Below are 15,687 nucleotides of genomic sequence, written 5' to 3' on the forward strand. Positions count from 1 at the left end.
CTTCGTGAAATGTCAGCATTGTGATACCGTGTATAGCTTCATGAAATGTCAGCATTGTGATACCGTGTATAGCTTCATGAAATGTCAGCATTGTGATACCGTGTATAGCTTCGTGAAATGTCAGCATTGTGATACCGTGTATAGCTTCATGAAATGTCAGCATTGTGATACCGTGTATAGCTTCGTGAAATGTCAGCATTGTGATACCGTGTATAGCTTCGTGAAATGTCAGCATTGTGATACCGTGTATAGCTTCGTGAAATGTCAGCATTGTGATACCGTGTATAGCTTTGTGAAATGTCAGCATTGTGATACCGTGTATAGCTTCATGAAATGTCAGCATTGTGATACCGTGTATAGCTTCGTGAAATGTCAGCATTGTGATACCGTGTATAGCTTCGTGAAATGTCAGCGTTGTGATACCGTGTATAGCTTCGTGAAATGTCAGCATTGTGATACCGTGTATAGCTTCGTGAAATGTCAGCATTGTGATACCGTGTATAGCTTCATGAAATGTCAGCATTGTGATACTGTGTATAGCTTCGTGAAATGTCAGCATTGTTATACCGTGTATAGCTTCGTGAAATGTCAGCATTGTGATACCGTGTATAGCTTCGTGAAATGTCAGCATTGTGATACCGTGTATGGCTTCATGAAATGTCAGCATTGTGATACCGTGTATAGCTTCATGAAATGTCAGCATTGTGATACCGTGTATAGCTTCATGAAATGTCAGCATTGTGATACCGTGTATGGCTTCGTGAAATGTCAGCATTGTGATACCGTGTATAGCTTTGTGAAATGTCAGCATTGTGATACCGTGTATAGCTTTGTGAAATGTCAGCATTGTGATACCGTGTATAGCTTTGTGAAATGTCAGCATTGTGATACCGTGTATAGCTTTGTGAAATGTCAGCATTGTGATACCGTGTATAGCTTCGTGAAATGTCAGCATTGTGATACCGTGTATAGCTTCATGAAATGTCAGCATTGTGATACCGTGTATAGCTTCATGAAATGTCAGCATTGTGATACCGTGTATGGCTTCGTGAAGTGTCAGCATTGTGATACCGTGTATGGCTTCGTGAAATGTCAGCATTGTGATACCGTGTATAGCTTCATGAAATGTCAGCATTGTGGTACCGTGTATAGCTTCGTGAAATTTCAGCATTGTGGTACAGTGTATAGCTTTGTGAAATGGCAGCATTGTGATACCGTGTATAGCTTCATGAAATGTCAGCATTGTGGTACAGTGTATAGCTTTGTGAAATGGCAGCATTGTGATACCGTGTATAGCTTCATGAAATGTCAGCATTGTGGTACAGTGTATAGCTTTGTGAAATGGCAGCATTGTGATACCGTGTATAGCTTCATGAAATGTCAGCATTGTGATACCGTGTATAGCTTCATGAAATGTCAGCATTGTGATACCGTGTATAGCTTCATGAAATGTCAGCATTGTGATACCGTGTATAGCTTCGTGAAATGTCAGCATTGTGATACCGTGTATAGCTTCATGAAATGTCAGCATTGTGATACCGTGTATAGCTTTGTGAAATGTTAGGATTGTGATACAGTGTATAGCTTTGTGAAATGTCAGCATTGTGATACCGTGTATAGCTTCATGAAATGTCAGCATTGTGATACCGTGTATAGCTTCATGAAATGTCAGCATTGTGATACCGTGTATGGCTTTGTGAAATGTCAGCATTGTGATACCGTGTATAGCTTCATGAAATGTCAGCATTGTGATACCGTGTATAGCTTCATGAAATGTCAGCATTGTGATACCGTGTATGGCTTCATGAAATGTCAGCATTGTGATGCAGTGTATAGCTTCATGAAATGTCAGCATTGTGATACCGTGTATAGCTTCGTGAAATGTCAGCATTGTGATACCGTGTATAGCTTTGTGAAATGTCAGCATTGTGGTACCGTGTATGGCTTCGTGAAATGTCAGCATTGTGATACCGTGTATGGCTTCGTGAAATGTCAGCATTGTGATACCGTGTATAGCTTTGTGAAATGTCAGCATTGTGATACCGTGTATGGCTTCGTGAAATGTCAGCATTGTGATACCGTGTATGGCTTCGTGAAATGTCAGCATTGTGATACCGTGTATAGTTTTGTGAAATGTCAGCATTGTGATACCGTGTATGGCTTCGTGAAATGTCAGCATTGTGATACCGTGTATGGCTTCGTGAAATGTCAGCATTGTGATACCGTGTATAGCTTCATGAAATGTCAGCATTGTGATACAGTGTATAGCTTCATGAAATGTCAGCATTGTGATACCGTGTATGGCTTTGCTTCTTTGTGAAATGTCAGCATTGTGATACCGTGTATAGCTTTGTGAAATGTCAGCATTGTGATACCGTGTATGGCTTTGTGAAATGTCAGCATTGTGATACCGTGTATAGCTTTGTGAAATGTCAGCATTGTGATACCGTGTATGGCTTCATGAAATGTCAGCATTGTGATACCGTGTATAGCTTCATGAAATGTCAGCATTGTGATACAGTGTATAGCTTCATGAAATGTCAGCATTGTGATACCGTGTATGGCTTCATGAAATGTCAGCATTGTGATACCGTGTATGGCTTCGTGAAATGTCAGCATTGTGATACCGTGTATAGCTTTGTGAAATGTCAGCATTGTGATACCGTGTATAGCTTCATGAAATATCAGCATTGTGGTACCGTGTATGGCTTCATGAAATGTCAGCATTGTGATACCGTGTATAGCTTTGTGAAATGTCAGCATTGTGATACTGTGTATAGCTTCATGAAATATCAGCATTGTGGTACCGTGTATGGCTTCGTGAAATGTCAGCATTGTGATACCGTGTATAGCTTTGTGAAATGTCAGCATTGTGATACCGTGTATAGCTTCATGAAATGTCAGCATTGTGATACCGTGTATAGCTTCATGAAATGTCAGCATTGTGATACCGTGTATAGCTTCATGAAATGTCAGCATTGTGATACAGTGTATAGCTTCATGAAATGTCAGCATTGTGATACCGTGTATAGCTTCATGAAATGTCAGCATTGTGATACCGTGTATAGCTTCATGAAATGTCAGCATTGTGATACAGTGTATAGCTTCATGAAATGTCAGCATTGTGATACCGTGTATGGCTTCGTGAAATGTCAGCATTGTGATACCGTGTATAGCTTTGTGAAATGTCAGCATTGTGATACTGTGTATAGCTTCATGAAATATCAGCATTGTGGTACCGTGTATGGCTTCGTGAAATGTCAGCATTGTGATACCGTGTATAGTTTTGTGAAATGTCAGCATTGTGATACCGTGTATGGCTTCGTGAAATGTCAGCATTGTGATACAGTGTATAGCTTCATGAAATATCAGCATTGTGGTACCGTGTATGGCTTCGTGAAATGTCAGCATTGTGATACCGTGTATAGTTTTGTGAAATGTCAGCATTGTGATACCGTGTATGGCTTCGTGAAGTGTCAGCATTGTGATACCGTGTATAGTTTTGTGAAATGTCAGCATTGTGATACCGTGTATGGCTTCGTGAAATGTCAGCATTGTGATACCGTGTATGGCTTCGTGAAATGTCAGCATTGTGATACCGTGTATAGCTTCATGAAATGTCAGCATTGTGATACAGTGTATAGCTTCATGAAATGTCAGCATTGTGGTACCGTGTATGGCTTCGTGAAATGTCAGCATTGTGATACCGTGTATAGCTTTGTGAAATGTCAGCATTGTGATACCGTGTATGGCTTCATGAAATGTCAGCATTGTGATACCGTGTATAGCTTTGTGAAATGTCAGCATTGTGATACCGTGTATGGCTTCATGAAATGTCAGCATTGTGATACCGTGTATAGCTTCATGAAATGTCAGCATTGTGATACAGTGTATAGCTTCATGAAATGTCAGCATTGTGATACCGTGTATGGCTTCATGAAATGTCAGCAGTGTGATACAGTGTATAGCTTTGTGAAATGTCAGCATTGTGATACCGTGTATGGCTTCGTGAAATGTCACCATTGTGATACCGTGTATAGCTTCATGAAATGTCAGCATTGTGATACAGTGTATAGCTTCATGAAATGTCAGCATTGTGGTACCGTGTATGGCTTCGTGAAATGTCAGCATTGTGATACCGTGTATAGCTTTGTGAAATGTCAGCATTGTGATACCGTGTATAGCTTCATGAAATGTCAGCATTGTGATACCGTGTATGGCTTCGTGAAATGTCAGCATTGTGATACCGTGTATAGCTTTGTGAAATGTCAGCATTGTGGTACCGTGTATAGCTTCATGAAATGTCAGCATTGTGGTACCGTGTATAGCTTCATGAAATATCAGCATTGTGATACCGTGTATAGCTTCATGAAATGTCAGCATTGTGGTACCGTGTATAGCTTCGTGAAATGTCAGCATTGTGATACCGTGTATAGCTTTGTGAAATGTCAGCGTTGTGATACCGTGTATGGCTTCGTGAAATGTCAGCATTGTGGTACCGTGTATGGCTTCATGAAATGTCAGCATTGTGATACAGTGTATAGCTTCGTGAAATGTCAGCGTTGTGATACCGTGTATGGCTTCGTGAAGTGTCAGCATTGTGATACCGTGTATGGCTTCATGAAATATCAGCATTGTGATACCGTGTATAGCTTCATGAAATGTCAGAATTGTGATACAGTGCATAGCTTCGTGAAATGTCAGCATTGTGATACCGTGTATGGCTTCATGAAATGTCAGCATTGTGATACCGTGTATAGCTTCAGAAATGTCAGCATTGTGATACCGTGTATAGCTTCATGAAATGTCAGCATTGTGGTACCGTGTATAGCTTCGTGAAATGTCAGCATTGTGATACCGTGTATGCTTCATGAAATGTCAGCATTGTGATACCGTGTAAATAGCTTTGATACAGATGTCAGCATTGTGATACCGTGTATAGCTTTGTGAAATGTCAGCATTGTGATACCGTGTAAAAATGTCAGCATTGTGATACCGTGTATAGCTTCATGAAATGTCAGCATTGTGATACCGTGTATAGCTTTGTGAAATGTCAGCATTGTGATACCGTGTATAGCTTCATGAAATGTCAGCATTGTGATACCGTGTATAGCTTCATGAAATGTCAGCATTGTGATACAGTGTATAGCTTCATGAAATGTCAGCATTGTGATACCGTGTATAGCTTTGTGAAATGTCAGCATTGTGATACCGTGTATAGCTTCATGAAATGTCAGCATTGTGATACCGTGTATAGCTTTGTGAAATGTCAGCATTGTGATACCGTGTATAGCTTCATGAAATGTCAGCATTGTGATACCGTGTATAGCTTCATGAAATGTCAGCATTGTGATACAGTGTATAGCTTCATGAAATGTCAGCATTGTGATACCGTGTATAGCTTTGTGAAATGTCAGCATTGTGATACCGTGTATAGCTTTGTGAAATGTCAGCATTGTGATACCGTGTATAGCTTCATGAAATGTCAGCATTGTGATACCGTGTATAGCTTTGTGAAATGTCAGCATTGTGATACCGTGTATAGCTTTGTGAAATGTCAGCATTGTGATACTGTGTATAGCTTCATGAAATGTCAGCATTGTGATACTGTGTATAGCTTCATGAAATGTCAGCATTGTGGTACCGTGTATAGCTTCATGAAATGTCAGCATTGTGATACCGTGTATAGCTTTGTGAAATGTCAGCATTGTGATACCGTGTATAGCTTTGTGAAATGTCAGCATTGTGATACTGTGTATAGCTTCATGAAATGTCAGCATTGTGATAACGTGTATGGCTTCATGAAATGTCAGCATTGTGATACCGTGTATAGCTTCATGAAATGTCAGCATTGTGATACCGTGTATAGCTTTGTGAAATGTCAGCATTGTGATACCGTGTATAGCTTTGTGAAATGTCAGCATTGTGATACTGTGTATAGCTTCATGAAATGTCAGCATTGTGATACCGTGTATAGCTTCATGAAATGTCAGCATTGTGATACCGTGTATAGCTTCATGAAATGTCAGCATTGTGATACAGTGTATAGCTTCATGAAATGTCAGCATTGTGATACCGTGTATAGCTTTGTGAAATGTCAGCATTGTGATACCGTGTATAGCTTTGTGAAATGTCAGCATTGTGATACCGTGTATAGCTTTGTGAAATGTCAGCATTGTGATACTGTGTATAGCTTCATGAAATATCAGCATTGTGATACCGTGTATAGCTTCATGAAATGTCAGCATTGTGATACCGTGTATAGCTTCATGAAATATCAGCATTGTGATACCGTGTATAGCTTCATGAAATGTCAGCATTGTGATACAGTGTATAGCTTCATGAAATGTCAGAATTGTGATACCGTGTATAGCTTTGTGAAATGTCAGCATTGTGATACCGTGTATAGCTTTGTGAAATGTCAGCATTGTGATACTGTGTATAGCTTCATGAAATATCAGCATTGTGATACCGTGTATAGCTTCATGAAATGTCAGAATTGTGATACAGTGCATAGCTTCGTGAAATGTCAGCGTTGTGATACCGTGTATGGCTTCGTGAAGTGTCAGCATTGTGATACCGTGTATAGCTTCGTGAAGTGTCAGCGTTGTGATACCGTGTATGGCTTCGTGAAGTGTCAGCATTGTGATACCGTGTATGGCTTCATGAAATGTCAGCATTGTGATACCGTGTATGGCTTCGTGAAATGTCAGCGTTGTGATACCGTGTATGGCTTCGTGAAATGTCAGCATTGTGATACCGTGTATGGCTTCGTGAAATGTCAGCGTTGTGATACCGTGTATAGCTTCATGAAATGTCAGCATTGTGATACCGTGTATGGCTTCGTGAAATGTCAGCATTGTGATACCGTGTATGGCTTCATGAAATGTCAGCATTGTGATACCGTGTATGGCTTCGTGAAATGTCAGCATTGTGATACCGTGTATGGCTTCATGAAATGTCAGCATTGTGATACCGTGTATGGCTTCATGAAATGTCAGCATTGTGATACCGTGTATGGCTTCGTGAAATGTCAGCGTTGTGATACCGTGTATGGCTTCGTGAAATGTCAGCATTGTGATACCGTGTATAGTTTTGTGAAATGTCAGCATTGTGATACCGTGTATGGCTTCGTGAAATGTCAGCATTGTGATACCGTGTAAGGCTTTGTGAAATGTCAGCATTGTGATACCGTGTATAGCTTCATGAAATGTCAGCATTGTGATACCGTGTATAGCTTTGTGAAATGTCAGCATTGTGATACCGTGTATAGCTTCATGAAATGTCAGCATTGTGATACCGTGTATAGCTTCATGAAATGTCAGCATTGTGATACCGTGTATGTGATCACTGATTTAAAACAACCATATTTGATTGTAAAACTCTGACTCTGAAATCAATTTAAAAATCGTTACAATAAAAAAAACAAGGTGAGCCCTGAAAGCCAGATGGAGATGGGTAAATTCGGTCTTGATATTACTGTAGCATAGACAATGCTTCAGCAAATGCAAGCCTACCTGTCACAAGTAAAAAAGTTACCATGATGAAATGATAGGTTTACAATACATTGTGAACTGCGCTCCATACTGTGATGGGCTATCTGTCCCCATGCTGAGCGTTGATTCAACTTGCAGAGGCCATAGAGAAACCAGATTTAGACATCACATATAATTTACCAGTTCCATTTCACTCCATGCTGTTCAAAAAATCATTTATTGTAATTTACCGGTTTCTCGCAGTTAACTTAATTAAGGGGGAGGTTTTGGGTGGTAAATCCCTGTAAATCTCGATAACTGGGTTCCCGCCATTCAACCCTAATCGGGATATGTAATAGAGTAGCAGCAGCGTAAGTGAAGTGTGAAATTGTGTCTGTGTGAGTGTGCGTGTGGCGTCAATATGCATGTGTGTGTGTATTTTGTGCGTGTGAGTGTATGTAGTGTGTGTGCTTGGGGGTAGAAGCTGTTCAGGTGCCTTTTGGTCCCAGACTTGGCGCTCTGGTACCGCCAGTGATGATACGGGCCGTACGCACTACTCTCTGTAGCGCTTTGCGGTAGCATGCAGAGTATTTGCCATACCAAGCAGTGATGCAGCCAGTCAAGATTCTCTAAATGGATCAGCTATATATCGTTTTAAGGATCTGAGGGCCAATGCCAAATATTTTCAGCCTACTGAGGGTGAAGAGGGGTTGTAATGACCTCTTCACGATTGTGTTGGTGTGTTCGGACCATGATAGGTCTTTAGTGATGTGGACACTGAGGAACTTGAAGCTTTCGACCCGATCCACTACAGCCCCGTCAAAATGAAAGGGGCATGTTCGACCCTCCATTTCCTGTAGTCCACAATAAGCTCTTTCGTTTTGCACACGTTGAGGCAGAGGTTGTTGTCCTGGCACTACAATGCCAGGACTCTGATCTCTTCCCTATAGGCTGTCTCATCATTGTCAGTGATCAGGCATACCACCGTTGTGTCGTCGGCACACTTATTGATGGTGTTGAAGTCATGCGCGGCAAACCCCCGTGTTCAGCGTGGTGGATGTGTTGCAGCCTACCCTCACCACCTGGGGGTGGCCCGTCAGGATGTCCAGGGAGGTGTTCAGTCCCAGGGTCCTTAGCTTAGAGATGAGCTTGGAGAGCACTATGGTGTTGAACGCTGAGCTGTAGTCAATGAACAGCATTCTCATAAACAGTAGCTGTTCCTTTTGTCCAGGTGGGAAAGGACAGTGTAGAGTGCAATAGAGATTGCATCATCTGTATATCTGTTGGGGTGGTATGCAAATTGGAGTGGGTCCAGGATTTTTGGGATGATGGTGTTGATGTGAGCCATGACCAGCCTTTCAAAGCATTTCATGGCTACAGATGTGAGTTCTACGGGTCGGTAGTCATTTAGACAGGTTACCTTGGTGTTCTTAGGCACAGGAACTATGGTGGTTTGCTTGAAACATGTAGGTGTTACAGACTGGGTCAGAAAGAGGTTGAAAATGTCAGTGAAGACACTTGCCAGCTGGTCAGCGCATGCTCTGAGTACGTGTCCTGGCAATCCATTTGGATCTGCAGCCTTGTGAATGTTAAGCTGCTTAAAAGTCTCACTCTGATAGGCTAAGGAGAGAGTAATCACACAGCCATTCCGAACAGCTGGAGCTCTCACGCATGGTTTAGTGTTGCTTGCCTCGAAGCGAGCATAGAAGGCATTTCAAATCAAATCAAATTGTATTGGTCAAATACACATGTTTAGCAATGTTATTGCAGGTGTAGCGAAATGCTTGTGCTTCTAGCTCTGGCAGTGCTGTAATATCTAACAAGTGATATATAACAACTACACAACATATACCCAATACACACAAATCTAAGTAAAGAAATGGAATTAAGAATATATAAATACATGGACGAGCAATGTCAGAGCAGCATAGAATAAGATACAGTAGAATAGTATATGATACAGTATATACATATGAGTTGGGTAATGCAAGTTATGTAGACATTATTAAAGTGACTAGTGTTCCATTTATTCAAGTGGCCAATGATTTCATGTCTATGTAGGCAGCCTCTATGTACTAGTGTTGGCTATTTAACAGTCTGAGACAGAAGTGTTTTTTCAGTCTATCTGTCCCAGCTTTGATGCTGGGCTCTGACCTTGCCTTTTGGATGATAGCGGGGTTAACAGGCAGTGGCTTGGGTGGTTGTTGTCCTTAATGATCTTTTTGGCCTTCCTGTGACATCGGGTGCTGTAGGTGTCCTGGAGGGCAGGTAGTTTGCTCCCGATGATGCGTTGGGCAGAATGCACTACCCTCTGGAGAGCCCTGCGGTTGCGGGTGGTGCAGTTACCCTATCAAGAAGGTGATACAGCCCAATAGGATGCTCTCAATTGTGCATCTATAAAGATTTGTAAGAGTTTTAGGTGACACGCCACATTTCTTCAGTCTCCTGAGGTTGACGAAGCACTGTTGCACCTTCTCCACCACACTGTCTGTGTGAGTGGACCATTTCAGTCTGTCAGTGATGTGTACGCTGAGGAACTTGTAGCTTTCCACCTTCCTCCACTGCGGTCCCGTCGATGTGGATAGGGGGGTGCTGTTTCCTGAAGTCCACGATCATCTCCATTGTTTTATTGATGTTGGGTGAGAGGTTATTTTCCTGGCACCACACTCCCAGAGCCCTCATCTCCTCCCTATAATATGTCTCGTCATTGTTGGTAATCAAGCCTACTACTGTTGTGTCGTCTGCAAACTTGATGATTGAGTGGGAGGTGTGCTTGGCCAGTCATGGCTGAACAGGGAGTACAGGAGGGGACTGAGCACACACCCTTGTGAGGCTCCAGTGTTGAGGATGATCAAAGGTGTTGTTTCCTACCTTCACCACCTGAGGGCGGCCTGTCAGGAAGTCCAAGACCCAGTTGCACGGGGCGGGGTTCAGTCCCAGGGCCTCGAGCTTAATGATAGGCTTGGAGGGTACTATGGTGTTGAATGCTGAGACATAGTCAATGAACAGCATTATTAATCTTATTCCTCCTCTTGTCTAGATGGGATAAGACAGTGTGCAGGGTGATGGGATTGCATAATCTGTGGATCTATAGGGGCGTTAAGAAAATTGAAGTGGGTCTAGGGCGACAGGTAAGCTGGAGGTGATATGATCCTTCACTAGTCTCTCAAAGCACTTCATGATGACAGAAGTGATACTGAAGTGCTACGGGGCGATAGTCATTTAGTTCAGTTACCTTTGTTTTCTTGGGTACAGGAAAAATGGTGGCCATCTTGAAGCATGTGGGGACAACAGACTGGGACAGGGAGAGATTGAATGTGTCCGTAAACACACAACCAGCTGGTCTGCGCATCCTCTGAGGACGCGGCTAGGGATGCCGTCTGGGCCGGCAGCCTGGCGAGGGTTAACACGCTTAAACGTCTTACTCACATTGGCCATGGAGAAGGAGAGCCCACAGTCCTTGGTAACGGGTTGCGTCTGTGGCACTGTGTTATCCTCAAAGCGGGCAAAGATTAGTGTCCAGATTAGTGTCCTGCTCATGAAAGCGGCAGCTCTAGCCTTTAGCTCAGTGCGGATGTTGCCTTTAATCCATGGATTCTGGTTGGGATAGGTACATATGGTCACTGTGGGGACAATGTCGTTGATGCACTTATTAATGAAGCCAGTAACTGATGTGCCATTGGATGAATCCCGGAACATATTCAAGTCTGTGCTAGCAAAATAGTCCTGTAGCGTAGTATCCGCTTCATCGGACCACTTCTGAGCACGTCACTGGTACTTCCTGTTTGAGTTTTTGCTTGTTAGAAGGAATCAAGAGGATATAGTTATGGTCCAATTTGCCAAATTGGGGGTGGGGGAGAGCTTTGTATGCCTCTGTGTGTGTGTAATAAGGTGATCTAGATGTTTTTATCTCTCTAGTTGCACAGGTAACATACTGGTAGAAATGAGGTAAAACAGATTTCAGTTTTTCCGCAATAAAATCACCGGCCACTAGGAGCGCCACTTCCGAATGAGCATTTTCTTGTTTGCTTATGGCTCTATACAGCTCATTTAGTGCGGTCTTACTGCCAGCAGCGGTTTGTGGTGGTAAATAGACAGCTGTGAAAAATACAGATGAAAACTCTCTTGGTAAATAATATGGTCTACAGCTTATCACTTAGGTGAGCAGAACCTTGAGACCCCCTTAATATTAGAGATAGTGCACCAGCTGACACACACCACCCCCCTGATCTTACCGGACTCTGCCGTTCTGTCCTGTCGATGAATAGAAAAACCAGCTAGATGTATATTATCCATGTGAAACGGCTAGCTTAGTTAGCGGTGCGCGCTAAATAGTGTTTCAATCGGTGACGTCACTTGCTCTGAGACCTTGAAGTAGTAGTTCCCCTTGCTCTGCAAGGGCCGCGGCGTTTGTGGAGCGATGGGTAACGATGCTTCGTGGGTGACTGTTGTTGATGTGTGCAGAGGGTCCCTGGTTCATGCCCGGGTATGGGCGAGGGGACGGTCTAAAGTTATACTGTTACACATGTCCTTTTTCAGCAATGTCTCTGAGAAGCGTAGTGAATTATAGTTTTTAATGTCTCATTGATGGGATAGTCTCGAATGGAGCTCATCCAGTTTATTCTCCAGCGATTGTGCACGTCAATAGAACAGAGGGTAGAGGCGATTTAGTAATTCTCCAACTGTAGGCTCATCACTGTGCCCTCGCGCCAACCTCTATAGCACCGTCTTGGCCTTGGCCTTTGTGTCGGAGAGTAGGGCTTCTTTCACTTCCGAATCATTGAAGTAGAAGTCCTCGTTCAAATTGAGGTTAGTGATAGCTGTTCTGATGTCCAGAAGCTGTTTTCGGTCATAGGAAACGATAGCGGAAACATTATGTTAAAAAAAAGTTAAGAGCAGTGCAAAAGAAATACACAAAATAGGACAATTGGTCAAGAGCCTGTAAAACGGCTGCCATTCCTCTGTGAGAGCATGCACAGTGCCATTGAGGCCCTCTCCATCTTGAAATAGTCCATTTTCTTCTTTTGAAGTCAAATGAATTGGCTGATCCATCCTGATGTCACGACTCCAACCGGGTCATCAGGTCATGCCAACAGGGTCATCTGGAGGGATCAGTCAATGAAGTTGGAAGTCCCGCCCAGTTGTCTAAATCAAAACGGTAAAAATCCTCAATGGCGCTGCCCATGCTAACAGGCTTTTGGCCAGTAGAGGACTCCGTACAACTTCATGGCCAGGAAATGGATTTATTTGGTTAGGTTTAAATGATAAATCAATCTTATGTGAATTGTATTTAAGGGATAAGCACCTAGTCTGGTGCAATAATTATGATGGAAGGAAACTGTCTTGCCCATGTTTACACAAATCTAATGCTTTTTTGAAACTTGAATAGTAGATATAAGAATAATCAAGTACCTTTACCTTTATCTCACTGAAAGAGGGGAAAAACACATGAAGTCATGGCACATGGCACGTTTGACATGTTTTGTTTTGTAATATTGTTTTGTAATATTAAACATGTATCACAAGTAACCCCTTCCAATAGGGTTAATAAATACAGCAACAACAACAGCAAAAACATAAGCAATACAACAAGTCATCACAACTCTATCAGTTCACAGCCATGCTGCTTGTGTGTTTCTGTTCAACCAAACAAGACGTTCTGTTTTGCAACAGTAGTTGACCAAAACTGGGTGCCCCAAGGTTTAGAAGGCACATCACCACATCAGACATCAACTAGCTGTCAGTCTGAAGTTGATCAGTGTGGCATGAGAACGGCTCCTGCAACTTCAGAAGTTGTTTTAGCTTGGCCCAGTCACACTCCGTGCTCGCCCTCTGATTTCTTCCCTGTTAGGTAGTGATAGCTAGGGATAGCGATGCACAAGCTAAGCCTATGTGAAACATTGGCATCTACTGGCAGCATTTAGCCGACCGAGATTCAGAAGCTCGAAAACCCCATTCAAAAACCAGCTTGAAAACCACATTTGATTTTAAATATAATTGATCATTTATTTTATTTTACACTGAACAAAAAAGATATAAACTCAACATGTGAGTTGTTGGTCCCATATTCCATGAGCTGAAATAAATAAAAAACGGAAATGTTCCATATGCACAAAAAGCTTATTTCTCTCAAATTGTGTGCACAAATCTGTTTACAACCCTGTTAGTGAGCATTTCTCCTTTGCTAATAAATCCACACACCTGACAGGTGTGGCATATCAAGGAACTGATTAAACAACATGATCATTACAAAGTTGCACCGAGTGCTGGGGACACTTTAAAATGTGTAGTTTTGTAACACAACACAATGCGTCTTGAGGGAGTGTGCAATTGTCATGCTGACTGCAGGAATGTCCACCAGAGCTGTTGCCAGAGAAGTGAATGTTAATTGCTCTACCATAAGCTGCCTCCAACGTCATTTTAGAGAATTTGGCAGTAGTCCAACCGGCCTCACGTGTAACCACGCCAGCCCTTGATCTCCACATCCGGCTTCTTCACCTGCGTGATCGTCTGAGGGGGGATGGGGCGGCGTGGGTATTTCTGTCTGTAATAAAGCCCTTTTGTGTGGAAAAATCTGTCTGATTGGCTGGAACTGGGTCCCCAGTGCGCCCACCCATGACTGCACCCCTGCCCAGTCATGTGAAATCCATAGATTAGGGTCTAATGAATTTATTTAAATTGACTGGTTTCCTTATGTGAACTGTAACTCAGTAAAATCTTTAAAATTGTTTCATGTTGCATTTATATTTTGGTTCAGTTTATTTTAGTTTGTTTGCAGTCAAAGAAAGTAATTTCCGTATAGTTTGAGTTTTTGTAATATTTTCATTTTTATTTTAGTTTCAGTTTTAAAAGTGGGTTTCCAATTTCAGTTTTTATTTTAGTTTCAGTTTTCATTTACTGTGTGTGAGAGAGAAGATTCTGTAGATTATGTAGATTCTATATATGGCTTAGTGGGGAGGTTCATAATGGGTGTTTTGTTTACATTCCCCCATCCACATCCTAGAAACAGCAAGACAAACAGGCACAGACAGACACTACCCTGCACTCAAAGCCTACACAATTAAACGCATTGAGAAATTCCTAACAAAGTATTTTTAAAGTAGCAAGGTCCTCACACCTCTCGACCCCGGTACATCAGCAGGACCCTCAGTCTCAGAAACATACAAGGCTTCTATTCAGCTACCCTCTTAACTCTTGAAAAACAAGATGCGCTGGCTGGTTCAAGGCCCAATGTTTCTTGAACTCGCTATCGTCAGAGGGACTAATGTTTAAATGCTTACATGGTTGTCGTTGTTGTTCCAGAAGTGAAATGCTCCGATAGCCCCAAACAGCAGCAGAATTGCCCTGGCGATAAGGACCACAATCCCGGGTCGTCAGCAGGTGGCTGGTGGCAGCCGGTTTAATGGCCACAGCAGTGTATGCCTGCGGTGAACACATGTGCCATTTACACATGAATGCCACCTACACAAAGTTCATAAAGTGTTTATAATGAGTTGCGCTAATAAAAGTTCAGTTCAACCACAACACCTCCCTCAGAATGAGCAGGTGTCTTCGTGGAATGTCCAAACAAAGTTTTCTGAGAGTAGTCTATCTGGCACACTTTACAAGCAAAGATATATGATATAGGCTGCTTACTGGTGGCATAAACTGTTGCAGGTCATCGCTAAGGCGATGGGCTCTTTCTCTGAACACCCGGCCATGGCTGCGAATGGGTCCGAGAGCCTGAGCAAAGGTCTCTCTCTCTCCTCTCTCTTCTCTCTTGTTCTCTCTGGGACAGGGCAGGGGGAACACAAAACTGCCCATTCATGCGAGAGGCGTGTTATATTACCGGCCTGGGAAACGACATGGTGGACGGTATGCGTTTTCAAATTCTGTCACTCTGTTGGCCTCACAACAGGGGTTCCATAAGGAATGCAGAGTAGGACGGTGTTAAGGCTTCGAGTAGACTGAGGAAGAACAGCCTGTTCGGGTCTTGAACCAACCACAGGGCAAGTGCATTCATTAACTTCTGTGTAAAACATGTCCAGATCTCTTGGCAGAGGCACTCACATACAGGCAGTGTAGGACTACAAAATCTTAGAAATCATTTGTCATAATGTGTGTATTTACATTTGACAGGCACACATGATGCACTATTTCTCTAGTCCTAATCCAGACGGGAACGCGCCTTGTTCTGTAAGTGGAACACAAACGTGAACGTGCACAGCGGATC

General features: G+C 42.6%; 1 pseudogene; it reads right to left on the reverse strand.

Annotated features, from left to right (window-relative positions):
• LOC118402505 (leukocyte cell-derived chemotaxin 1-like) overlaps window positions 1-15,175 on the reverse strand; it is a 30,680-nt pseudogene extending 15,505 nt beyond the window's left edge.
• Between the last annotated feature and the right edge of the window lie 512 nt (window positions 15,176-15,687).

This window comes from Oncorhynchus keta, chromosome 23 (assembly GCF_023373465.1).
Source record: "Oncorhynchus keta strain PuntledgeMale-10-30-2019 chromosome 23, Oket_V2, whole genome shotgun sequence".
Lineage (NCBI taxonomy): Eukaryota > Metazoa > Chordata > Actinopteri > Salmoniformes > Salmonidae > Oncorhynchus > Oncorhynchus keta.